Source organism: Hippocampus zosterae, chromosome 2 (assembly GCF_025434085.1).
Source record: "Hippocampus zosterae strain Florida chromosome 2, ASM2543408v3, whole genome shotgun sequence".
NCBI lineage: Eukaryota > Metazoa > Chordata > Actinopteri > Syngnathiformes > Syngnathidae > Hippocampus > Hippocampus zosterae.
Window position 1 is genome coordinate 36033460 of NC_067452.1, and position 17498 is coordinate 36050957.

General features: G+C 43.2%; 1 protein-coding gene across 1 annotated transcript in view; it reads left to right on the forward strand.

The window, feature by feature from the left end:
• The window catches only part of casz1 (castor zinc finger 1), a 200189-nt gene that overhangs the window by 70029 nt on the left and 112662 nt on the right, over positions 1-17498 (forward strand). Inside the window, exon 3 of the mRNA XM_052050425.1 lies at positions 16772-16821. The gene's annotated coding sequence lies outside the window, so the exon portion shown is untranslated. The remainder of the gene's footprint in view (positions 1-16771; positions 16822-17498) is intronic.

Here is a 17498-nt window from a genome sequence, read left to right on the forward strand (position 1 = left end):
TATCCCAGCTGTCTTCGGGCATGTTTCAGTCGTGCAAAATTTCAGGATATCCACACCGTTGTGTTGGTGTAATCAGATGTTGTTTGTTGTGTCACAATTTCATCGAGTCAGTCTTTTTGCCAAGCTCTTTTGTTCCGCCAACCTAAGGAAAAGAGCAAGTTTCAGCATCTGGTTGAAAATCTGGTACGCTTATAGTAGCACATGTTCCGTAAGCACGGTCTACTTGCGCTTGCATGTGTGCCGCGTCTGTAAATGTATGTCGAAGCCTTTCGGAGATGACGTGCGTTCTGACTTTGCTGCGCGACTGCGGCGCCATCCCTCTCAAACGCATAATCGCTTTGGCAGACCACATTGTGGGATTTCAGTCTCATTGGACAAAAAAAAAAAAAAAACGTGCAACGAAACATGCTGATTTTTACGGGCTGTAACATGTTTTTTTTTTAACTTCCTTCCACAAGCGTACCCCCATACTGTGATATGAAATACAAGGCGATGCCTGATGCGATCACTTGCCCACTTGCGTGCTGCCGTTTCCTCTCTCCAAAGACGGATGACCTGACACACTGACATGAAAGAAGGCCGACAAAAACCTCCCACTTCCCATCTTGGGCTATAGATTATTATTATTTTTTTTAATTCTCTGGAATATCTGCACCATTACTTCACCAACAGGAAGGAGGATACAAGGGCATACTGTAATTATGTTCAAAGATACAGTTTTTGACTTGAGCAATCAGTTTTTGGAATCCTCTTTTGTGGTTGTCGTGCAATCGGAGGAGTCTGCTTTGCCCCGGCTTGTGACCACTTGTTGAAGGGGTTGGGAGTGATTTAGGGAGGGCAGCTGGATAACAGAGATCACATTTATGTACTGCGAGAGCGCTTTATTTATTTTTTATCTTTTTGCGAGCGGCACTCGGCTCGCAGTTGCCTCTTTCATGTCTTTGTGGTGGATTCTGTGAAATGTGTGAAATGAGTCTGACGACAGGGAGGAACAGCTGAGAGGGTGAAGGTGTGGGGAAGGAAAAAAAAGGATTGGTGGTAAAAAAAAAATTGCAAAATGCTTGAGATGTTCACGCGTGGGGATCGACATGGACCAGTAGAAGTGCTGAAGTGCTAAATGCTTATTTCCTCCCGCTACCTTAGAAGAAATGGAAACAGAAGGTAGACATTTACAGATCTGTCTTATGTGACACACGACACGTGCATATGAGATTCGACATATTCGGGATTGATTCATTCATTCTTATCAAGCGGTCTTATAAAGAGTTCATTACTTTCACTCTATCAAAAGCGTTTTTCAAACATTCATTCATTCATCTTCCGAGCCGCTTGATCCTCACAAGGGTCGCGGGGGGTGCTGGAGCCTATCCCAGCTGTCTTCGGGCAGTAGGCGGGGGACACGCTGAATCGGTTGCCAGCCAATCGCAGGGCACACAGAAACGAACAACCATTCGCACTCACACTCACACCCAGGGACAATTTAGAGTGTCCAATCACCCTGCCATGCATGTTTTTGGAATGTGGGAGGAAACCGGAGCACCCGGAGAAAACCCACGGAGGCCCGGGGAGAACACGCAAACTCCACACAGGGAGGCCGGAGCTGGAATCGAACCCGGTACCTCTGCACTGTGAAGCCGACGTGCTAACCACTGGACTACCGGGCCGCCCGTTTTTCGAACATACCCTTCCTTATTGTTTCCCTCATCTTATGGAAAACTGTGCATTCTGAGTGTAATTGTTCAGTGTATGTGGATAGCTACGGAGGTCAAGGGTCCGGGATTCACCAAACTGCCCGCTTGAATCACAGTATTAAAGATTACGCTGGGTTAAAATACTCTTCGATCTTTTGCAAATGATCAGGGAGTCCTTGAGAATACAGATTTGAGCTCGAACACATAAACACAAGTGACTGTGATGCAGACAAAGGATCACAGGAAGTAGTCCACCGTGCCAATATGAAGAGATTTTTTTTTTCACTCTCGACCACAGAGAGGGTGTTTACAGAGCCTTGCTCAGGAACAGGAATACCCTGATGGTCTCATGCTGTTACCTTTAGTCTTCTTTTCTTGGTTTCATAACAGTGTTGTTTGACCTTCTACGTTGGAACAGTTTGTTTTAACCTCATTCCTCTAAAATTCTGGAAAACAATGGGGCCAGGGATAGGAAGTCACATATCACCCGGACCAAAACAGATTAGAGAGTTGCGAAAAAGACCAAAAGCAGGGAGAAGAAAAAAACAACTTGCCAACTGTTCAAAAGAGACAACAACAAAACAGAACCCCCCCCCCACCCCCCGACAATGGCTCAATACTGAGGAGGGGAAGTACACTGGGTGGGTTAAAAGTGCATCTCTGCTTTTACAAATAAAATGGGGCTGGTTAAAGCAACGAGTCTGTTGGACCAAACCAAAACCTTTTGGACAGGCGTGTCAAACTCATTTTTGTCACGTGTTTCCCTTAGAGGCCCATTATGACTGAATTTTGTGAAACATCCATCCATCCATTTTCTAATACACTTATTCTCACTGGTCGCAGGGCATACTGGAACCATCCGCGCTCACACTCACACTTAGGGACAATTTAGAGTGTTACATTAACCTGCCATGCATGTTTTTGAAATGTGGGAGGAAACCGGAGTACCTGCAGTAAAACCATGCAGTCAACATGCAAACTGCGCACAGGAAGGCCGCAGCCGGAATTGAACCCTGCACCTCTGCACCGTGAGGTCAACGCGCTCACCACTAGGCCACCGGGTCGCCTTTATGAAACCATATAGATGTTTAATCACTTTCACATACTACATCCACAGCACACAATGAATTGATGGATACATCGTTTTGAAATGGCAAGTCAAGAATAATGACTTGTTTAAACGTTGCTTAAGTGGTGTAGTAAGGGGTTTGGAAACGAGAAAATGCTTGCAATATCCCCACGTTATTATGGATTACATCGGACAATTTGATGTAATCCATCAGATTTCAGCGAGCATTGTGGAAGTTGACATGCTTGATTTGCTTTCGCGGGCCACATATAATGTTGTGGCGTTCCAGATCTGGCCCCCGGGCCTTGACTTTGACACACATGTGCATTTGGAGGACTAGAAATGTGATTTCAAAAATTCATTTTAGTCTTCATCCCAAGAGTTCCTGCTGAAATCATTGAAAATGAGGGTATTTGTCAACAATAAAAACATACTTTTTACTTTTCACCCCTCTATGCTAGTAAGTACATGAATGCCCATGGATATGCGCATACCGTTTTTCAAATAGGCGAATGCAACATTTTGACTTGGTTGACACCATTCTTACTTGATTGTAGACCCTGAGTTCAAAGAAATACATTTTTACATCTTTATTTTGAGAATGTCTTTCCCATTACAGCTCCCTGGACCGTGTTTCCTCACATGTTCAGGGATATAAATAAAATCAAAAGGTGAAAACACTCTCAATGCTACATCCAGTCATCCTTTTCCACTTTCTTCGATACGATGAAAATAAACCAACTCAAGGTCTGAAGTCTAAAGTTTCACCCGACATGTGGCCGAGGATATGAATCATTTTGTGCTTCGGTGTACTGTGTTTGCACTCGGCGGTTGGAGCGACCGTTCGTATTTTACTTCCATTGAGAGATCCTTTATCAGCTCAAAATAACCTTCTTCTGGTTTGCCTCTCGTCAGAATCTCTAAAGAGGGACAAGAGTGAGCATTATCACACAAACTCAAAATAACCCCAGAAATCAGACACTACCTTTTTAGGTCATGAGTCCCCGAAGGGAAGTCCGTGAACAAAACTGTATTTACGGGCACAGGACAGCATAACCTAGAATGACTTCTTGGCAAGAGGATTCAACTTTACAACAGTCACTTACAATAGTCAACTTTGTACACTTTTACCTGCAATATCTCGGATAAAATAGACTCTTACGAAGCAAAATGAATCGCCCATACTGACTAGAATATTCACAACATAAGATGAGTTTTCATTTGCACGCTACTCAGCTGATAGTTGTTCATTTCGATATAGTCGATGAAAAGATCATAACAAGTTTAACAGGTGAGTTTTGATGCCTCTCTGTTTTTCTTTTGTTTTTTTTTATCCACTTTAGACACAAAGGTCTGCCTGTTCGACAACATGCCTGACTTGTGTGCTTTGGATTGGATTTTGTCCTTGAAAAGGGCACAAAAAGTGACAGTGTGTGGGTGTGTGCATGCTTCTGTTCGTATGACACTTTGGATGGGGCTGCGTGGCGTCACAAGTGACACAGATTAGGAAAAGTGACACTTTGCCTTGAAATACTCTGCAGCAAGATAAGGAATTTCGGGGCTTGATCATAAATGCCACTGTTTCTTTAAAAAAAAAAGGGGCTGGGGGGGGTAAGGCACTTTGGATGCAGTGGTGGCCTTTAAGTCTGGTGATGAATTTGCAAGAAAGGGGACAAAGTTTTGCAATGTGAGAGCAGATTATAAGGATACAAATATAGAAGTGACATAGTGGGTTTTAAATCAGGTGCGCCTTTGAACAAGTGGCTGCCTCTTGATTGGCCTGACGGTGGGGTGTGACTACGCTGACGGTGGGGTGTGACTAAGGGCTGTTTTTTTTTTATTTTTATTTTTTACTTTGGGAACCTCTTAAAGACCCTGCAAAGCAAAAATAAATGTTTTCTAAATTTCACACACCACGAAGTAGAGGGTTGTTAAGAACACTGCCTAATTTTAATGAATTAAAAAAAAAATCACCAAACGTGTAAAATGAGGCTCGCCTCTAAAAAGCTGTGGGTGTGTCTGCCTGATGTGCGGAACACAGCCCCGCTCAACTGGAAAGTGTCAGTTGAATTACTCGAGGACCCGTTTCAACCCTAAATATAACCTTCTCCATCACGCTAATGGTTGCTTTCATTTTTTAATTGTGTAAAATGTCATGTGAAAGAATGAAATTGCTGAGTGGCGTTCAGGACAGAAGGTTTGTTAGCCTTCTTCATTCAAGTTGAAACACTGTCTAAAAAGTGTGGGATTATTAAATTCTTATAAAATTGATGGCGCCCTAACACGTTCGCTGACTGGTTACACGTCGGCCTCACAGCACCATGGTTCATGTCCGGCTCTGGTTTTCCTGTGTGGAGTTTGTATGTTCTCCTGGTGCCTGCGTGGGTTTTCTCCGGGTACTCCGTTTTCCTCCCACATTCGAAAAACGTGCATGACAGTGCTGATTGAACACTGAAAATTGTCCCTAGGTGTGAGTGTGAGCACGGATGGTTGCTCGTCTGTGTGTGCCCTGCGATTGGCTGGCAACCGGTTCAGGGTGTCCCCCGCCTACTGCCCGAAGATGGCTCGGATAGGCTCCAGCACACCCCGCGAGCCTCATGAGGAGAAGCGGATCAGAAAATGGATGGATGGATGTACATTAAGTTGATGAACTTCTGTTATACCTGTTGATCATGTAGAATTTACGCAGATCTGATCATCTTGCATATTATTATTATATGCTGATCGAGCAATGTCATTGATCGGAAAATAAGGCATTATGGCAAACACTATTCTATTCACTAGAGGGACATTTTGTGCTGCCAAGGTTTCTCAGCATAAGACGGTCGGATTTTTTTCTTCATTTAAAACAATTTCCATTGATTGAATATTTAGCAGTGTTTTTGGGAAGAATAGTATTCATAATTAATGATACGACAGACTTTTCCAAATGCATTTCAGTGGGGTCAATTGTAAATGAATTTTGGCTATTCGTGTGCCAGGCCGATTTGCCGGTGAACTGCAGTGAACTCCGGCAAGTCGACTGCACCTTAAATGAACAAGTTACTTGAATAAACTGGAAAGATTGTTCCATAATCTGATTTGATTGGTTATCTTATTGATCTTTTTTTTTAATACTCAGACAAAACAAATTATTCCAAATCGAAGCTATCTGGATTGAAAATTCATTTTGACACCTGCCCAAATCGAAGTTTGACTCTCGACATGGAACGCTACCGCTACCAAAATAGTTTTTACTTAATTGGTAATTGTTATGTTGCTCAAATCAAGTCATTTACTTGATTCTTTCCTGAGCCCCTCTCGTTCTTCTCTTCCTCCCTGGAACCCTGACAACGTCTTCTTGGCAGTGCTCCACACTTTGATTGATGTGGTTTCTAGAAGTCCTAAACTGCAGTCCCTGGCCACTCTTTGTGTCACTGGTAGACCTACTGTCTCTTTAGCCCCCACTGACTCCTCTTAACCCCCTCCTGATTTTGTCGTTTTGGAGCAGCTGCTTTCCATCACTGTGGCACATTTCTTCTACACGGATATCCTTTGATTCTTATTATTTTTCCATAAAATATCTCTTAAAGTGGGCTAAACATGCAAACATACACCACAATGCTGAATATTCTTCTCCCAAGAACTGAAGAAAAACCAAAAGTCACCGGTTCCAATGTTGTAAACATACCAATGTAATGATTCACATTCTTTAGCTTATGAGGCATGGTCGCCATTTTCTCCACCCAGCCTTAATAATATGTAAAACTGGACTACAGTTAATCAGCCCAATTGAACCCATTTCTTGCCGTGACCTCTACACACCGTAATTTGAGTGATGGAGGAAGGGGGGAGTTGAGGCTGCAAGATAGTAGTTTCAAGGAGGGCTTTGCAGAGGACAATCATTGACCTTATATGGGCGCCTTTCCTGCATATACCAGCATGTTCAGGGGGAAACTGATAGGCAGGTGAAATATCTGGCACTTACAGAAAAGAGGCAGCGGGGACAGTCAGGGCAGAATGGATATAGATTGAGTCACAAGGCTGACGTGGCTTTCCTCAGGAAATGAATATTCCTTGTAAAGTACACTTGGTGACACTTAGTTGTAAGGACATCACACAAAAGCAAAGGCAATCTATTCCTCGCTTTAGTTGGCACATTCTGAGCATGATAAGTATGAGGTTCAGCTGCTTTCTTCTTCTTTTTTTTTTTTTTAAATTAACATTCAATATCATGGACATCCAAGTATGAACTTTGCACTATTTAGCACCCTATTTAGCAGTCTCTCCAGTTTTCCTCCTCTCCATAGCTTTGTACAAAATATTGAGTCATGATACAATTACAAAATTAACTTGTATGAATAAACATGGCGGATATTTCCATGTTATACCGTATATGATCAGTCTGCTGTGTCTATGACTTTTGCGTGTGTGTGTGTGTGTGTGAGTGTGTGTGTGTGTGTGTGTGTGTGTGTGTGTGTGTGTGTTTGTGTGTGTGTTCAGAACACACACACACAGAGTCTTATTTGGATCCCTTCAAAGTTTTATGTGTGTAGTGTGTCAAACACAACCAAAAGGCACCCGTTCACGTGTGATGTTTGTCATGCCCGGCATGCAAGCACCAGAGTACCCGGAGAAAACCCACACAGGCCCGGGGAGAACATGCAAACTCCACACAGGGAGGCCGGAGCTGGGATTGAACCCGGAACCTCTGCACTGTGAGATCGACGCGCTAACCAAAACTGTGTGTGTGTGTTTGTGTGTGTGTGTATATATATATATATATTTTTTTTTATTTACCTTTTAGGTAGTTAGGCTTGGTCCAAACTCTGCCTGGCAACAAGTGGCCCCATATGTCATAGGACCAGGAAGAAGCAACCAAGCAATCTAAACTTGCAAAACGTTTCCCTGATGAAATTTAAAATATCACTGGAGTTGTGGAGCCTGCGTAATTGTTGCCCCCACATCCAATTATTTGTCGAGTAACAGAGCAAATACTGAAATATGACCGCCACATCTCCGTGATTTAAAACTAAACAAAGTGAATGACTTAATTGAATTGCGCTTGCGGTAATATACAGTACTGTATGTATCCACTTTCACCCCACCAGCAGAGGCAAATTATCATGCGGTGGACTTGCACTTTGTATCAGATGAAGGCGATGCAGTGAAGGCACAACTAAACGTGCCCAGGGGGCTGGAGTGAAACCAGCGTCTCATTTTCAGGGGCAAACAAACACATACAGGGAGCAGACATTGCTGTCACATCTCCCTTAGCTCCCCTGTCACCCCTGAGGGCTGTGGGCAGAGGCGAGCGCGGTACTGTTGTGATGCCACACGAATGTACATCACGCAAGGACACAAATATTGTACATGACCAGCCATACGCAAACGTGCGGTGAGTAGACTCCAATGGATGTTGCTAAACCGCTGAAGGTATCAGATGCACCCCAGCCTTCCGGTTCCTCTTGAGGTCACCAAAGTGACCTCCCACGAAGCACATTAAGGCGACAAACTGAGCTCCATTTTTGACTCTCCAAGATTGATCAGTGATTGTGCTGGCGCCAAGCAGCTGTATAGCTTTACAGCAGCCGGGAGGAGGTTTAGTGGTTTTCAACAGTAATGCAGGATATCGTCGCCGCCGCAGTTTTTGGCAGACTAACAGCTGTGACCAGCATTAGTGTTCAAGCAGCCGGTTCTTAATGTACCTCAGCCCTTTGCCTCATTTGTCACATGGCCCCCATTCAGCGACCCGCTAGCCGTCCGCATCGGTTGGATTGGTTCAAAGTAATGCGAGACCAACCGTTTGCAATATGTTTGAGACCACCTCCGCATTTGAATTTAAGGTCAGTCATGGTTATAGGAGTGCTTGTGACATTCTCCCGCAGATGCCAACTGTGTGGAGACACCTTTCTAATTAACAGAAATAAAAATGATTACTCCTTATTTTTTTCTACCAGCCTCTGGACCAAGGGAAATTAGTTACAAAGCCGTGTTGCTTATAATTTGACAACACTGCCTTGAATTCACTGAGATGTAAAATTAATTCTTGCAGTTGTTTTCAATGGGACCTTCATGTTTGCCTTGCTCATTGTTAGAAATCTGAGAAAAATACAAATGATTGGGCTTGGCTCAGTAACTTCATTGTGCGAGGAAAAGAAAGCCAAACTGGCTGGGGTTCAGTGGGTTTAGGCCTTTTGAGGGTTCATGTGTCAGGATTTATGCATTTAATTACATACACATTCTACTAATGGAAGTGGAGGGGAAAAAAAAGGGAAATGGATAAATAAAAGCCCTTCAAGCCAATAAGCTTGTAGTTTCTCTCTTACTGAAAGTTGGCCACTACTGCTGTTTAGCTCCCCTTGAACTGGGCTAATACTTGTCTATTCCGATTAGGATTAGTGTGTGATGCGTAGGCTCAGAGACCCAGGGCTCGTAATCTAATAAATCAAGATAAAAAACTCTGAGATTGGTTTACAGAGGTCTGGGATTTACTGTGGCCATCTCGGAGAAAGAGGGATTAACAAAGCATTTGGTGCTGTCGCTACACACCCCCTATTCTGTTCCTACAGGGAGGCAGACCAAGCAGGCAGGGAAGAAGACGGACTGGGAGGGGGTGGCGTAGAAAGCCTGGCATAAGCTTTATATTGCCTAACAGACAGCAAATTAGACTCGCAGTGACAAGGTCAGGTTAGACATTGTACGGAATGCTTTGCTCCATAGTCAGATTAAAGGTCCTTGACAGTTTTTGCACTTTCAGATCATGTTGAACATATTAGAAGTCATTGCTGAATGAAGTGCCTTTGCCACAAAGATGAGACATAAATGCAGAGACAGGTACACTGTCCTATCCTTTCCCTACCGCTGAGTAAGGACCGGAAGCAGCAAGTTGAGTCTGGTAATTTGCCGGTGCGCAAGCTAGCTACACCTAGCCGTTTTATAAGCCAAAAGAGAAATAAGGGCCATGCACAACTAGGAGTACTTTTATACAACTAATTACCAAATGACCAACAGGTGTGCAGCTGCCGGGCGAGCCCTACAGTGCCACCCGTTGGTCCCCAAACCGAATCATGACAGTGTGTGTGTGTGAATGCGTGTGTGTATATACTGTATGTCAGAATGCCGCTCTGTTATCATTACCTTTTGTACATTAAGGGAAAACCCGCAAGTGAATCATCAAGGCAAGCAGCGTGCTGTGTCTATGGTAACAGAACACAAAACAATGCTCTGAATCGTTGACTCACAAAATACAGTTTTTTTTCTGACATTCAAGTTTGAATATCAAAACGATGTAGCAAAAATGTCATCAAACAACGAAAACAACTAAATTGTAACACCCCCTCAAAAAAGTGAAATCCTGGGACCGCGAAACTGTTATGCGGCTGTTTTGACTGTCTTAAGTATATTTACATTCAAATATTTTCAAGAACCTGTGTGAAACAAGATCAACACAATGACTTTTTAGCCACTTTGGTAACACGATTTTCACATTGGGAAATTCCTTGCAACATATCCCAGCTTGGGCAGGAGGGCCCTTTGCTTTCCTTCTGAGGGAACTCTTTCTAATATCAGTGGGCAATTAGCAAGGAAACAAGAGAGAAATAGAGAGGCCAATTACTTCTGTGAGTTAGCTAAAGGCCATTTTAAACTGTGTGCCCATGACATAATAATGTTTATGGTAAATATTATAGTTGGAGACATTGAGTGCATGGCGTGAGAGGCAAGGGGGGAAAAAGGCATCAATCTCAGATCGAGAATAATTTATTAAGATCTGAGATGTGGCAATTACGTGGAAAGGACCAAAAAGGAAAAAAAAAAAAGAAGCCAACTCTCCAGGAAGCGCATACATGATTGCAATCTTGATTAAATCCCCCTGGATCTAATGAGTTGATTTTCTGCTGTTAATATTGCATTGGCTGATGATGGATTCGTTAAGATAATGGAACGAAGCTAAAATATAAATGACTCCCTGTCAAGGAGCAGATTTTCGTCATTTTCCGTCTGACACCTCTGCCGTGGGGATTTGGTGAAGCCTTTTTGTGTTTAGAACCATAAGTATCCGGAATACTAATTGCTCATATGTAGGAGCTTCTAATACCACTCCCTCCTCTCTACACCCGCAACCCCTCCTATCATCTTGGTAAATATGTCGAGTGGATAGTCCTCAATATGGAAACAAAGGAACTGAGTCACCCTTTGCTTTAACGTTGGCCACGGTATTATTTTAGATCCGGTTTTGTTATGAAAAGAGCAAGATAAGATAAGATAAGATATCATTTATTCGTCCCACACTGGGGAAATTTACAGCCTCCAGCAGCAAGAATGTATGTAGAAAGAAGAAAGAGAAAAAAAACAACAAACATCTTTCAATTAAATGCAATATGAACACAAAATGGATAAATCGCAGTACTATTTACAATTTTCCTTCACATCATTTAATTATTATTATTATTATGATTGTTATTTTTTATTCATCAGCAGTGACCATTCCCGATTTTTACCTTACAAAAAAATTATCCATTCATACCGTTTAACACAATTTGTTACCTCAGCCAAGAGCAAAAACAAATGCAAGAGGCATCCCTGTTAGTGTGTTTGTCTTAGATGGATTCCACAACAATTTCGCAAACCATTAAACTAGAATTCTCATCTCTCATCTCATCTTCCGTACCGCTTGATCCTCACTAGGGTCGCGGGGGGTGCTGGAGGCCATCCCAGCCGTCTCCGGGCAGTAGGCGGGGGACACCCTGAATCGGTTGCCAGCCAATCGCAGTAAACTAGAATTTTTAACATGTATTTTTTTGTTCACATCGCAGTTCAGTCCTATTCTGTAATCCAGTGGACATCCGTCTGTATGTCCACACCATTTGAACGTTATACAAAACATAAAGGCAGAAATGAGCAAGTGTCAGCACCGATAATGTCCTTTAAGAACAGTTTGTGTATCAAAATTGGACGCCACGGTGCGTTCATTTGAAGTAAGCCACCTATTGACACAACCCACCTATGTCATCCCAAACGTCGGCAATCATTCTCTTAATCACCTTTGTAGTCAAGTTACACGCTTGCCCTGACCCTTCCTTTGGTGACAGTGATGATATTTCACTATTTCTGTGCCCTATTACCGGGGAACCTGTCTGGTTGGGCCATCTGCTAGGGCCCCTTCTTTGTGTGTGTCACTTTTTGTGTCCTTTAACATGGTTTTACTAGAAAGTCCTTTTTAATCAATCAAAAAGCAGGCAGAAAATAGGCTTTGTTATGGTCTGGCCCGGGGTCGTGTGATGCCTGGTGACAGCTCTTCAAAGGGGATAAAATTGAATATTTTGGGAAGAAAACGGGGGTTTCCATGGCGCCGGCACTTGTTGCACATGGATCACAATTCTTTAGTCCTGCGTGAGATTGAGCTTTCAAAGGGCCGGACAACAAAAATTAGGCGAGGACGGGACAGCGGGACTGTGGAGGTAGCTGCCCCCGACGCCCCTGACTCTGTCCTCCCCTGGGGGGGGTGGAAGAGAATAGAAGGCAAAAGTGACAGCTCAAAAAGGGGCCTACGAGGTGCTGTCAACTAGGCATGAGTAAATGGTCAGTTTCCCTATTCTGCTCCACTCCAAATGCTGACCAAGTGCAGACGCATTGTTGTGGATCATATTTCATGCAATTGGAGGTGCGTTAATAGAAAGGAGATGTTCATCTGAAAATTTGTTTGGGAAATGAAAACGAGGAAGCAGAAACTAGATTGGCTGTTCCAGTAAAAATGCTTCCATTTAGCTCAAGTTGTGAGAGAACAGTGGTGGGATGTTGCCAGGTCAAAACAAAACTATCAAAGGGAAAAATGAAGTACAGCAAACTTGTCTGACAATCGACTTACTGAAGTTGCGCAGGCATGATGTGGACAACTCGGTAATCACGCTCAGCTCACGATCGGAGTTTACACCTGCTAACTAATACCTGCTCTGACTTTACGAGAGATCAGTTCGTGGGGTTCTAAAGTGTTGTCATAGAATGTCTGACAAGATGGTCTCTTATTTCTAATCATGTTGTACATATTTAGAATGCAAAACAAAAGTTATATTCTTAAAATAAATCCAGCGAAAACAAAGAAAAAGGAGACTGCTACCAAGGTAACTCCCAGGCCTCTACGGATCTTTGTTCGGAAAAGTATTTCCCTCATAAGCACAAGACACCCCCCGCCCCCGAAATAATAATTAAAAAAATACAGAATGTGGAAGTACATTTTTTAGATGGAATGTGGCTATAAGAGTATATGGCTAGCTCCCCCACTCAAAAAAATTTGAGCTTAAATTATTTTCAAAATTCAACTTTTGCAGATTCGAATGGTCACAATGCATAGTCCCCCCCCCCATTTCAATAAAAACAAAATTAGCTAAATGCCACATGCCGTTTCAACCCCTTTCAGTTACCTCAGAATAATTACCTTTGTACTCCACCTTGAATGCCTCAACAATTACATATTCGTGTCTCTTTGAGAAATGACATTGGGAGGGCAAGGTTTTTTTTGCATGTCAGGATTCCTTAAAGCAATTTGCAAACATTTCCATAGCATCATCACCGCCACCTTCATTAACAAACAAGGTTACCGACATGCTGTCAACACTCGTGCAATAAGCAGATTGCGTTTCAACATCGGCTCTTCAGTCAGTCAATCTTCAGTTCCTTTCCACTCAAAATTGGAGCATTAAAAGTATGAAACTCGGCAAAAGATTTGTCTGTCTTTAAGAATGCGTAAGTGTAAGGAAGTCCTTGTATATCCGTGTCAGGGTTGTATTTCATCATGTCATATTTCCAACGATGGTATATAGTTGAAGTGTGACTACATACCACAAGGACTTCTCTGTGCATTTAAAAAATATATATATTTTCTTCTTCAAGGTGCCCAACAATGTTCTGTCATCCTGTTTAAAAGGTTAATGCAGCTGGGATATGTTCCTTGATAGGATTTTATCATTCTAGGCATGCTCTGTTTCCTGATGAATATATTAAAATTATTACTGTGCAAACAGAGTTTCTAATTACTGACCTGCTTGCCATTGTACTCTGCATTCTGTATGCCCCCCCCCCCTGCACGCCCCGCCACAACCCCCCTCCTCTCCATGCCTTGTTTATTTATCTGCACCAGTGAATACAGAATAGTCAATGCAATGTCATTTCCATCCACATGAAAATGATTTTGAAAATGCCAATCTTGCCTATTATACAGTGTAATTACTTGTCCGCTTTTTGATGTTATCATATATTCAGTCCTTGCTGAGGCTAAACATCTTTGTGGAGCTTGTCAGCTGATGAAAAAGCATTTGGAACAAAAATACCCCGTTTGGCAAAAGAAAGTGTTTTTTTTTTTTTTCCCCCGTCGATGCAATGCCGCTAGTGTATCGAGGAATGCATCCATTGTGAGTGAAATTGAGATTCACAGCAAAAATGATTCGACGACACTGTATTTGGTGGAAATAGGTTTAAAGAAGAAGCTCCGCGGGCACCGTTCTCACCGTGCTCACAGCAGGTGCACCATGTACAGTAAAATACGGCAACACCTTAATGCATTCTTGCCTTATGAATGAGTGAGCATTTGCAAATTTACAGGCCTGTCAACTCAGCAGGTTTTTCAACTTACATTGCCAAAAATATTCATTTTGACCTGCCTGCCTCGCCAGCATCATGCGACGGTTGAGGACTTTACGGGAGCTCCGCGGGAAAGCGTCGCGAGCGTTTGCGCCGTGCAAAAGGGCAACCTTGTTGTTTACTTGTCTGCCTGCAATGTTGCACAGGGGGGTTGATCAGGGGAGTTGATAGGAGCTGCAATTTAAAAAGAGGACACTTCAGCTCAGAACAAAAACAATTAAAGGAAAATGAAAGACGTCCCCCAAGGGTTAAAAATAGAAAATTATCAACGTGCATCCATGAATCCGCTACGTCCCACACCCCCAGCCCCCCCTCCTCCCCCATTCACCCCATAACTCCCCTCCCAGAAACTTAGTGGGCCTGCATTGTTATGTATGATCAGATCTGCCAGTTCTTCCTCTAAGCTCCTTGTCACATTTTGACTTAATGAAGTGCAACTTAGAAGGGAATTGGGTTCATCATGCTAGTCGCACGATGCTCCCTTGTTGTAGCAAACAGGAGCGGCGTGGGACCGAAGCGCTACAGCGCGAGTCGTTATCATTCCGGTCAGTCTGTTTAACACAAAATTAAACAAAGAACTAATTAGTGCCTCATGAATTAATAACTGCACTGTTGCCGAGAAGAAGTTAGGTTGCTGAGGGGAGATATAAAATAAGTAGGAAGATCAGGTTAGAATTATTATTACTTTTTCGGGGATGCATGGGCTCTCAAGGTTAGGAAACTTTTGAGAGGATTTAAAAGTGACTCAAGCGGCACAGATGAAGTCACTGTTTGTCCTCGTGTTACATTTCGTCAGGGTTAATGGGTGTCATCGGTGGCGAATGCGCCTTTCCTTTTTACGCAAATAGGAGAGACATGTGACAAGCGCATATTGAAATAGATTAAATATGACTTAAACACGTGGCTGAAACGGAACTAAGCTGAGAGTGGCTGGGGAAAGCTCGACATGGATGTTTGAAAGTTAACAATTGAAGAGGAATTGCTGAGGTCAGGAACGACATTGGAGCAACAGTGCGGACCTATTTAACCTTCAAACTGCAAACCCTATTCCACTTAAGTTGTGACGTGGTGTTAAACATCAATTAAAGAATGCGGTGCAAATCATGTTCAACTGATATTGAATTGGATTCAAAAACAAGATCATTTAAAACCGATAAATTATACTCTTTTTAATTGGTAATTATAAACTTAAACCTTTATGGCAAAATCTACCATATGTTGAAGGGGCAGCCATCTTGTCACACGCCCCTCCCAGTTGGACCTACAATATGGGCCGGTCATATTTCAGATCATATGGTGGGAAGCCTGGTGTGCTAACGCTCTGTAATATTCTGAAGAATAAAGAGGCAATAAAGGGCTCATTTATTTCTGTTTTTTTGTGTGTTTCCCCCCCCCCCCCCCCCACAAAAACCATAAAAACAAGGTAAACGTAACTTAGTTCCGGGGCTGTATTTCCATTCATTTTAATGGTAAAAATGACTTTAGCTCACAAACAGAACCTCTGAACTAATTAAGTTCATGGTTCCATTTTACTGCTTATTGCAGGAAACTGTTGTCGTTTTACTGTGATCAATGGTGCAGCTTGTGATTGGTTAGTATTCATGTTTGCGTTGCTTTGTTTTTGTGGATCTAAAATCCGAGTGGGCGGCCCGGTGATCTAGTGGGGAGCACGTTGACTTCACAGTGCAGAGGTACCGGGTTCAATTCCAGCTCTGGTCTTCCTGTGTGGAGTTTGCATGTTCTCCCCGGGCCTGCGTGGGTTTTCTCCGGGTGCTGCGGTTTCCTCCCACATTCCAAATACATGCACGCCAGGCTGATTGAACACTCTAAATTGTCCCTAGATGTGAGTGTAAGCATCGATGGTTGTTTGCTTGCCCTGCGATTGGCTGGCAACCGGTTCAGGGTGTCCCCCGCCTACTGCTCGAAGACAGCCGGGATAGGCTCCAGCAACCCCCCACCCCCGCGACCCTTGTGAGGACAAGTGGATTGGAAAATGGATTGATGGATAAAATCCGTGTTCGCCAAAGCATTTGGTCAATTTTTTTGGGGGGGGGAGGGGGGCGGTGGGGGATCTTTACTATGATGGAGGTGGTCCACACGCCGATTGATTTGATTTGGAGTGAATTTGCATTTCTTGAATGAGTATCTTCTGACCCAATTGTTCCTTGACGCGGCGTTGTGTTCTCACAACTGTTCCCGACAACGGTCTTCTTCTCGGAGCTCTGACATGTGTGCTCCTTCATACTGTTGATAAAAATCACGCGAGCCACAAGTCATCGGGAGTCGAGAGTGTTGTTGTTGGCTGCATAGCAACGACATGACCTGTTTACTTTTCATTCAGTATATGTTTCAATAATCCACATTTCTGTTTTTTTTTATGCCTCTCTTTTTCCAGATGAAGTGATCCCCCCTGAACGGAGTGACTCCCCAGGAAGAGAAAAGGAGGTAAGACAAATCTCCGCCATGACTGATTACTGTCCCCGCCATCTCCCCTGTTCATATCTACAACAACATCAGGCATCTTCATTAATCCCCATGGATCAATGTGTCTGGGGGTTGTAAAAATTGACAAATGACTTATTAGAATCCCACCGTTTTATTTTCCAACTGATTAACTCACAGCAATGTCGTACGCTACGCTGGCACACTGATGTATCTGTTTTCCAAAGAGGGGCCCCCATCTCATTCGCTCCCATTCTTGTCATGCCATGAGGTATGTAACGCTGTGGAAAATACACGGCAGACAGAAGTGCATTGGCTCCATGCGACAAGCACAATATGTTGCTTTTGACGTACAACAACTGCGCTTTTATGAGTTCCTGAATACGAACAGCTGGAGAGTCGTGCCTTTTTCGGCGTGTCGTGCATCTTGTTATTATGAGCTCAGCTACGAAGGCACTGTTTGAAAGAAGAACAGCTCCGTTTGCTTTGTGCGCCGTGTTGATATTTACAGTACTCGTGTTGATTTTAGGCCGATGTTCCATAATACCTGGTTTATGTCTGGAAATTGTCACGGCGGCGGCCCACGTTGTCATTTTGATCAAATAATGTAATTCCCGCCACCCACCGTATGGCATTTATTACTGGAGCAGACATTAGACACAGACATCTAAGTAAAGATG